This window comes from Phascolarctos cinereus, unplaced genomic scaffold (assembly GCF_003287225.1).
Source record: "Phascolarctos cinereus isolate Bilbo 61053 unplaced genomic scaffold, phaCin_HiC Scaffold_4;HRSCAF=312, whole genome shotgun sequence".
In the NCBI taxonomy this organism is placed as follows: domain Eukaryota; kingdom Metazoa; phylum Chordata; class Mammalia; order Diprotodontia; family Phascolarctidae; genus Phascolarctos; species Phascolarctos cinereus.
The window spans coordinates 576,575,553-576,584,665 of NW_027555847.1; the positions used below are offsets into that span (position 1 = coordinate 576,575,553).

The following is a 9,113-nucleotide window of genomic DNA, read 5'->3' on the forward strand; positions in this document are numbered from 1 at the left end:
CAGGCAGGGTTGGGCCTCAAACCTCTGGAGGTCAGTGCTGCCAAGAAGGAGGCGGAGTGTTTCTCACTCCGAAGTTGAATTGGGCGGTTGGAGAACCCTCCGTGGCGTCCCACGGAGCCCAGCATATAGCTGGGAGATGGATAGCCCCAAATCAGAGATCTCGCGAATGGCAGCTGGTGGAGGACCAGAAGCTGCGGGGGGGGGGGGGGGGGGGGAAGTAAAAGGTATTTCAAATGTAGAGAACTTTCCAGAAAAGAAGAGGAGGCATACTTTGAAAGATGTGACTACAAGGTGCAGCCAGAAGAGAAGACGAGAAACCACTAATTTCATGCCATCCAGTAGTTGAACCAGAACCACAGAGGAAAAGTTGCCCGTGACTCTTTCAAGGCAAGCGATCATCTGGCGTTTGAGAGAATGAGGAGAACCTTTAGATTGTTTGGAGAAACTGATTATGATGCATTGCCTCGTTTAAGAAAAATAGAGATTCTCATGCCTGAGGTTAACGAAGGTTTGAGGAATGACTTGAAGGCAGCTTTGGATAAGATTGAACAACACTTTAAGGAAGTTGTTGGTGCTCGAGAACTAGGAGAAGACACACAGAATGATGTGAAAGTCCATGAAGAAAACACCACTATTGAAGAATTACAAGCACTGGGAGAGTCCTTAGGAAGGGGGGATGATCATAAAGACATGGATATCTTAACCAAATTCCTTAAGTTTTTCCTTGGAGTTTGGACCAAAGAACTCCATGCCAGAGAAGAACATGTAAAACTGCAGCGTGCCACTCAGAAACGGACAGAATCACATCTGAGGCCACTTTTCAGAAAACTGCAGAACAGGACTCTTCCTGCTGATATTAAGGAATCAATAACAGACATTGTTAAATTCATGTTGCAGTGAGAATATGTGAAGGCCAATGATGGTTATCTTCAGACGGCCATTGGAAATGCTCCTTGGCCTATTGGAGTCACTATGGTTGGGATCCGTGCCAGAACCAGTCGGGAAAAGATTTTTTCCAAGCATGTTGCACATGTTCTGAATGATGAGACATAACGAAAATATATTCAGGGTTTGAAAAGATTGATGACCATTTGCCAGAAGCACTTCTCAACAGACCCATCAAAATGTGTGGAGTACAATGGGCTATGACAGCTGTTCTCTGTGGAGCTGTAGCACAATAAGACACTTAAGCCTGTGGCCTTCTGGGGAACTGCTGCCAGGAATGGAGAGGAGAGAAAGAATCAAGTTTGGGGAGCACCTCTTTTCTACCTAATGGATTTCTTTGTTTATTTCAAAATTTGTTTGCTTCTTACATCAGATATGACAATAGACTATTGATTGTTTGTTGTATGATGTTTTGACTTTTCATAGTCTCAAAATCAAGCACCAAAACTTATTTCCCTATAGTTTAAGCACACAGACAACAATCATGGAGGGATTCCTACTGAACTTTTTCCTATCCTGTACAAGTTGCTGGTAAATGATTAGAAAGAAACATTTGAGGTTGACTTGTATTATTTTTGTAAAATATGATACTGTTCATGCTACAATTATATTTGTATTTATGGGAAAAAGTTTTTGCTTCTTCAGTAACTACCCAAAAATTTAGCATCTCTTGGTGATAAAAAAAAAAGAGGAGGCATGTACCAAGGAAAGAGCCAGTGTGAAAGTGTGCTGATTAAAGTGGTTTGCCCACTCCCCTCCCTAAATCAAAAGGGGAGAAATTGATTGAATTGAGGGGATTAGGATAGCAAATGGTAGTGGAAATTGAGCAAACCATGTTAACTCCATCTTCTGACTCAGTTCTGGAACTAGCTAAGCTGGATTAGATCCATCATTGAAGAGAAACTGTCTTGTGAGAAGAGCGTATTACATCATTTGATCCTGGCCCTTTGTGTCTAGGAAATTCAACCATCTTTGCATGCTGTTTAGAGACCCTTATCCAAGGACCTAGATTATGCTGACCAGAAACCTTAGTCAGATCCAAATGATTGAAGAAGACCAAGCAGCCCCCCGAAGAAGAATTTTCCAAGGAGGACTTTACTCCATCCAATCCTGTCGTAGGAATCATCTGCTCACCTCATGAGGTTAGGAATATTGTGGAGAAGACCATCAGCTTTATATTCTCAAATGTCCATGAATTTGAATTTAGGATTGTTGATTTCATTTGGAAAAGTGCAAACTTCAGTTTCCTTAATCCTAATAAGTACCATGCTTATTTCTGACACAAAGTCAGCAAATTCAAGGAGGGAGAGGTACAGAAGCCCTAGGCTGCCATCCCCAAGGTCATATAGCAGAAGCAACAGGCCCCCAGAATCAACTGTCCAAGCCTAGGTAGATCCTAAAGATCACTGTACCCAAGGAGACCCCTCCAGAGTTCAAGTTCATCACAGACCCCTTCACCCCTAGCCTTCAACCTGGATGTGGTGAAGCTGACCACTCAGTTTGTGACCTGCAAAGGGCACCGGTTCCTCATCCAGCTCATGCAGAAAGAGCAGACATGAAACTCAAGAAAGAGGCAGAAAACCCCAGAGAAGTTAGAAATCTGTTTCTGAGTAGTACACCAAGTAGTTAAACTGATAGCTTGTTGTTTATTGACTCCTTGGAGTTGGCCTGGAGGTGTTTACACTTCACTCTGGAACCTCTTAGAGGTCAAGTCTTTCCTGGAATCCTCTCAAGTTGTTTTAGGGGGTGTAGCAGAATTTTTACTGAGCCAGTCTCTAACCTGAGAATACTCTAACCGCACAAAGCAGGCCTAGAGACGGGAGTGCTAGTAATCAAGCAGTTTAATTAATCAGAGTGAGGAATGTTCTTTTAGCTCAAGAAAAAGTGAAGGTTATATATTAAAATCACTGTTGTACAAAACCTATAGTACAAAACCAGAGTTCTGTGATGGGAACAGGTTCTACAATCTTTGATTTGCTTCACTTAAGGTCCAGTGATTGTAAGCGTTGTCAGAGTTTTGATTAATCAGTTTAAGCTACATTGTGAACTCTGAGTCCCATGCCAGAGAGTCAGTTCTTGAGAAAACTAAATTATTAGTATATTCATTACATATGTCATATCGATTAATATGAAAATTATAAATTCCTTCACAGAAGACTACTGCTTTACCCCAACTTTTGTTTATTTCTGCTGCTCAACATTCACTCTGAGGCAATGTATCATCTTTTTCTGTGTGTGGAGGAAAACTGGAGAGCCTAAAGTTTTCTGACCTACTCTGCCATCTTCCCCTAAAGCAGTTTCAAAGTTAATTGGCTCCATTTGCACATCCTTCTCTTTGCAAAGACTTTCCCCATTTCTGTCCTCCATACTGGAAACAGTCACTAAGTAAATGTTACATGCAAATGGTATCTGAAGTATCATCTATAACATGTAACTGCCCTTGTGCCACTTGAAGTATAAGGCTTATTTTTCTCCTTTTATTTAAATTTTGCAGGTGATTAATTCTATCTTCTCTTGACTTCTGTTCCAACTGTCTCCAAACATCAAAATGTATGTCATTTTTTATTCAGACTTATAACAAAGCATAATATCTCTCAAGAAAATCATAATTATCTTTGGTATTCACTGCTTTTATTCCTAAAGTAGTTGAACAGTATCATTTTAGCCCTCAACCAATTAGTGAAATTGCCAATGAGTTCTCAACACTCTTGGTGCTCTTGTCTTTAAGTACTTCTAACATCTAGTTTTTCTATTGGAGTGAAAGTTAGACTCGGTGCTTCCAGTGACTTAGACTAGGCAAAATGTCTCTTGGATTGATCTCAGTTAAATTGATAGATAGCTTCCTCATCAGGTCAGCTGTTCTTTTTGATAAGTTTCTTCTAACAATAACTCTTACCTTCAAAAGGCCAACTGCTTTCCTTCTTCCGCAACAGATTTGTATGATTTCTCTTCCTTGTCTTTCCTCTCCTGCCATATAGATGCCATAGCTTATAGAGAAGGTAAAATGGACCATTTAGCAGTATGTGTTTGTTTTCTTTTTCCTTCATTTCTGAACCCTGGTCTTTGTGTCCTGTAATCACTGGCTTTCTCCTATTGTCTCTCTCCTATGAGATTCCCATTAATAACTGATTGCTAATACTTAGCATAGAACTGACCAAAGTGAGGGGAGAAAGTTCAGGGTTGCCTGTGCCTGAATTTGCAGGTGGTATGGGCAAAGCTTACCCATTAATGGACGTGTTCTAAGAAAACATGTGGCTGGGGGATCACTCATCCAGATCAGTAGCTGTCCTGAAATCAGCATCTCTGCTTGAAGCAATCTCTGCTCCCACCTCTCCTTATTTCCCAACAGAGCTACCTGTAGGTCTGCTTTTGCCACTGCTGCTCCAGGAGCTGGATTCGTCTACAAAACTGCTCCTGGCTATATGTCTCAGCTTGCTAGTGACCTTCAGTTGATATTTGTTCTTTTTATTCCTTTAGGGAAAGCTAATATTAACCAGGGACTATTTCAGCCCTTTTGGGACTAGAAGCACACTGCCCTACAGTTAGAGAAACCATTAGACATTTAAGTCTTATATTTTACTTTACTGATGCTCACATCCTTTGGGTTATGCTCCAAAAACTACTTTCAAATTCTATTATAACCTGGTATGTCTGGGTCCCTTCAAATAAACCTTAAGTATCTCAATTGTACATCTTCCAAGGAGTTGTGGTGAGATGTGGTCAGTAAACGTCTTTTATTTTCTCATCTGCTCTGTGATCCATTCATGTCATCTCAGGAGCAAGATAGAACTAATCCTTGTTAAGTTACAGTAATATTGTGGAAGTGTGCTGAGATTATCTGAGAAAAGTTGTCATGCCCTAGAGTTCATCTATAAAAATAACCCTGTACATCTATACTTGCAACAACTCTGTACAAGAAAAACAGCTGCTTACTTGTCAGATAAAATTTTTAAAAGATCAAAATAATTATGCTCTGCTAAAATAGTGAGAGAGAGAGAGAGAGAGAGAGAGAGAGAGAGAGAGAGAGAGAGAAAAGAGACTCATCATCCTTAATTTGTATTCATTTTGTACATTATTTCACACCAAAAAATGTATGGGATGTATTATGTCTTTGCTTTTTCCAATTGAATCTCTATTGGTTTTCTCATGGGATTTCCATACTTCTCACTGATTATCAATTTAGATAATAAAGTCATTGCCCAGGTCCCAACCTTCCAGAGCCCCTGCAGTCACTATGTTACGTGTACTCTATAGCCTTCCTGGGCCAGATGCTGGCATACTATTTGATATTCTGCAGTTTTTCCAGCTCTGGCTGGTGTGAAAGCTGAGTATCTGTTCTCAAAAAACACAAAAAACCCAAAACAACTACAGCTAGTTGAAGTGCATCCTCCAAGTTCAATGAAATCTTGATAGTTTCTGGTCTAAGATAATAGTCTTGTTCAAATAATGGTTGCAGAGGAGATGGGGGAAAATGTTTCATTTAGTGACCCCATAGCAATAGCATTTGTCTCCAGAGACAAATTTCCTGACCCCACTCAATGGGACATAATCTAACTTGGCTCTGTGGATAAGAATACAATCTGAAAACTGGGTAAAGGATCCCTCCCTCATAAAAAAAAAAAAGTCTGAATCTAATGATGGAATACACCTTACTCTGATCCATCTGATCCAGTTTGTTGACTAGTCATTGCTTTTAAAATTGTCTGTGCTTGTTTTTAAATAAAATTCTGGCACTGGCCCTGGAGTCAGGAGGTCATGAGTTCAAATTTGGTTTCAGATTTGACACTCACTAGCTGTGTGACCCTGGGCAAGTCACTTAACCCCAACTGCCTTACCTAAATAAGTGAATGAATGAATAAATAAAATTATCTCTACTCCTACTAGACCCAAGTGACAACTGTAAAGGCATTGAATTTTAAAAAAAACCCAACAAAGCTGATGGCCATCTTCCACTTGATTTGAATCTTTGTGGGCAACCACTACCTGTAGTCAGGAGCAGTTGTTTGATTTGATTGCATTCTCATTGCCAAATTCCCCCTCTATAGTACTATTCAAGTAAGTGGCAAGGTACTCTGATCAAGAGGCAAGCTGAATGCTTTTCCTCACCATATCCCTAAGGAAATAATGAGAAAACTAACCCAGATCCATTGAGGCAAGTAACTTCACCCCATGAATCACATGTCCAATGGCAGCAAATTCATTCCTTTTTCTGTAGAAGCACAGGGGTTTATTATTGTCTCTCTTTTTTTTTGGGGGGGGGGCTAGGCAATGGGGTTAAAGTGACTTGCCCAGGGTCACACAGTTACTAAGTGTCAAGTGTCTGAGGCCAGATTTGAACTCAGGTTCTCCTGACTCTAGGGCCGGTGCTGTATACGCTGCACCACCTAGCTGCCCTGATTGTTGTCTCTTGCCTTTCTTGTTAATTGTTCAGTCCAAGAGGCCAAGGGTACTCTTGGGGACTGTACCATGCTTAAAATGAAAGGAGACACAGGACAAGATAGAAATGTTCATTATGTCTGATTTTTGCCAGATTCCTAGATTCAGTCTATCTGTTGGATCCAAATCAGATTTCATGTGAAGTGGCTGTCAATCAATAATGATACACATTTTGTCCCAAAAAGATTTAGTGCTGCCCATGTGGCAACTTTGCTTGCATTGTCTAGAATATTAAAAAGAGAGCCTGAAGCATCAGCCAGCCGCTATGGCAGAGACTGTCTGTGTCTATACATTGGACATTGGTTTTCCTGTTGCCTAAACATGTCCTCAAGATAGCTTGGATTACCAGTTCCTGAGTTAAATTAAAAAGCAAAGGACAAAGAAAACATTGCCTTAACCCTGTATAAATAATGAAATTCAAAGAAAAACTATCTTGAAATGAAAAGAAGTCTTTCTACCCTGATAATCTTTGTATAACATTAATGCCCTCATCATACAGGATAGTCTAGTTTGATGGCACTGAGCCAAATGCATTTGTCAAATCCCACCAGGCAACCCCGCAATTCTTATATTTTGGCCTCTTCAGTGATAGACTTCAGTGAGAAATTATATTCATAGCATAAATTGATTGGTGTTGAAGCTCTTCTGACCCTGCTAATGTATTCATTGCTAGTGCTCTAGTCTCCTAACCTTTTTGATAAAACTGATCTCAATCATGATAGATCTCATGGTTAATAGATCTCAACTATGGTGTTATATAGGATATGAGTGTCCAGATGGAAGGAAGATTCTTATCACCTTTCTTGTAGATTAAAATGTCATTAGAAATTTATCACTCCCTTAGGACAATTATATTTGTGCAAAATGTTAAAAAATAGCTATGCTATATAGTCTGGGAGATTTATTCTTACAGTGTCTGAGATGAGCCCAAACCTCAAGATGCATAAATGAGCCCAGAAATGGGTTTTCCATATAAGCCAGAGTATTAAAGTTAGGTACCAGTAGGAGTAAAACTGTGAGGAAATTGGTGCTAAACCAACTACATCTTTAAAATACAAAATTAATATTGGGATCTGACAAATGAGAAACTTCACTGAATAGATTGAGGAAAGTTTGAGGATGGTTAGTCCTAAACTGTCTCTGGTTCAGAACTGCTCCTTCTTTAGAATTTGATGTTATAGACATTATTAAAATTCTTCCAAACACCATTGCACTTAAAATCCTCATGTGCTTTTTTTGATAAAATTTGTTATTCTTACCTGGAAGTCTGCTCTGTTTTTGTAGTTGTTAAAATTTGTAATCCATCCTTTTTGAAAATCCAATTTAAGTGAATTGCTAAAATTATTTGGTGATACTCTGTTGTTTAAAGTTCTATTACCAGCTTCCCTGTTTAGTGGTATTTCTGTTACCTCAGTTAAAAGTATCTAAAGAGCATCCAAATCAATAGATTCATTATTGTTTTTATTAGGTCCTTATGCTTCCTGAGGGACTTGTCCTATACCAAGTTAATTTCTATTCAGGTTTATTTCTTTACAATTTGCAAATCTCTTGGCCTGGGCTATCCCTAATGGGGCTTATTCAGATTGCTTTTTAAATAGACCTGTTAATAAGCTTTCTGTTTTGTCAGTGTGTGCTAAAACAATGGCTTTTTACTGCTAACCCTCTGTGACTGTCTGGATGGCCTCCCTGAGAGGCATGGAAGAAGACAGAACATGTTTGTTGTCAAAGATAGAGATAAAGGAAACTTTTGCAAAGTAAAGCTCCTTAATAAGAACTGGTATTGTTGGGATTACTGAATACAGTACATCCACGATTTTAAAAGGGCACAGTTCTTGTTGATGCTCCTTCTGCTCTTTAATAGTGACAAATATTATCTACCCCCTATATAATTAAAAATAAGCTTCCATCTGAGATTTTCTGACAAACTTTGATAGACCTCCATGCTGCTTATGGAACTTTGAGAGTGGATCACATCTCTGACATCTAAATCTATAGCCAACACAGAATTCACTATGTAATTTTCTAGGCCAGTCTCTTCCTCATCTGATGTCACTAGTCAAGAGCCAATTTCATATTAAAATCTGATTTGAGGATATTAAAACTATCATTCCCATTACTGATCCTAAACCTCTCTGTGTTTAATCTTAAATCATCCTTATTTACTAGCCCTAATACTTTCCCTAAAACTCTCCCTGCCTAAGAAATAGAGTGGTGGATCAGTAGAATAGGTTAGGTACACAAGACACAGTAGTCAATGTAGTAATCAAAGAAGTCAACTCAAAATCTTAGAAAAGTGAATGCTGAAAACTAAAAATAAATAATTTTTTTTAAAAAAACTGTTCCTGAACCCTACTACTAAGTCTGAAGTTGTAGCTTTGATCTTCTTCAGTAATACTTTCCTATCTTGCTCTCATAATATTCCACTATTTATAAAAGAAATCTGGAGGCACTCAATCTTTTGTTTGGAGCTCTAAAAAATTAGAGAAATAAACTGGGAAAAATTGTAAATAGGAGGAAATCTCATCCAAAATGAAAATTCTACTGTTCTGGAATTTAGTTCTCAAATCAATTTTTAAAAATATGGACATATAAGGATCTTGAAAAGACTTGAAAAAAATGTGTCTCAAGATGTTACATCTTTTATGTAATAATCATCCTAAACTTCTGTTATCAAACTGATGTTGAATTTTTTGGCATTGCAGGTGGTCAAAATGTTGACATGTGGCTCCATC

The 9,113-nt window shown here is 38.7% G+C and overlaps 1 pseudogene; it reads left to right on the top strand.

Annotated features, from left to right (window-relative positions):
* Window positions 1-455: 455 nt before the first annotated feature.
* On the top strand, window positions 456-1,646 carry LOC110196714 (pre-mRNA-splicing factor 18 pseudogene; annotated as a pseudogene).
* Window positions 1,647-9,113: the final 7,467 nt, after the last annotated feature.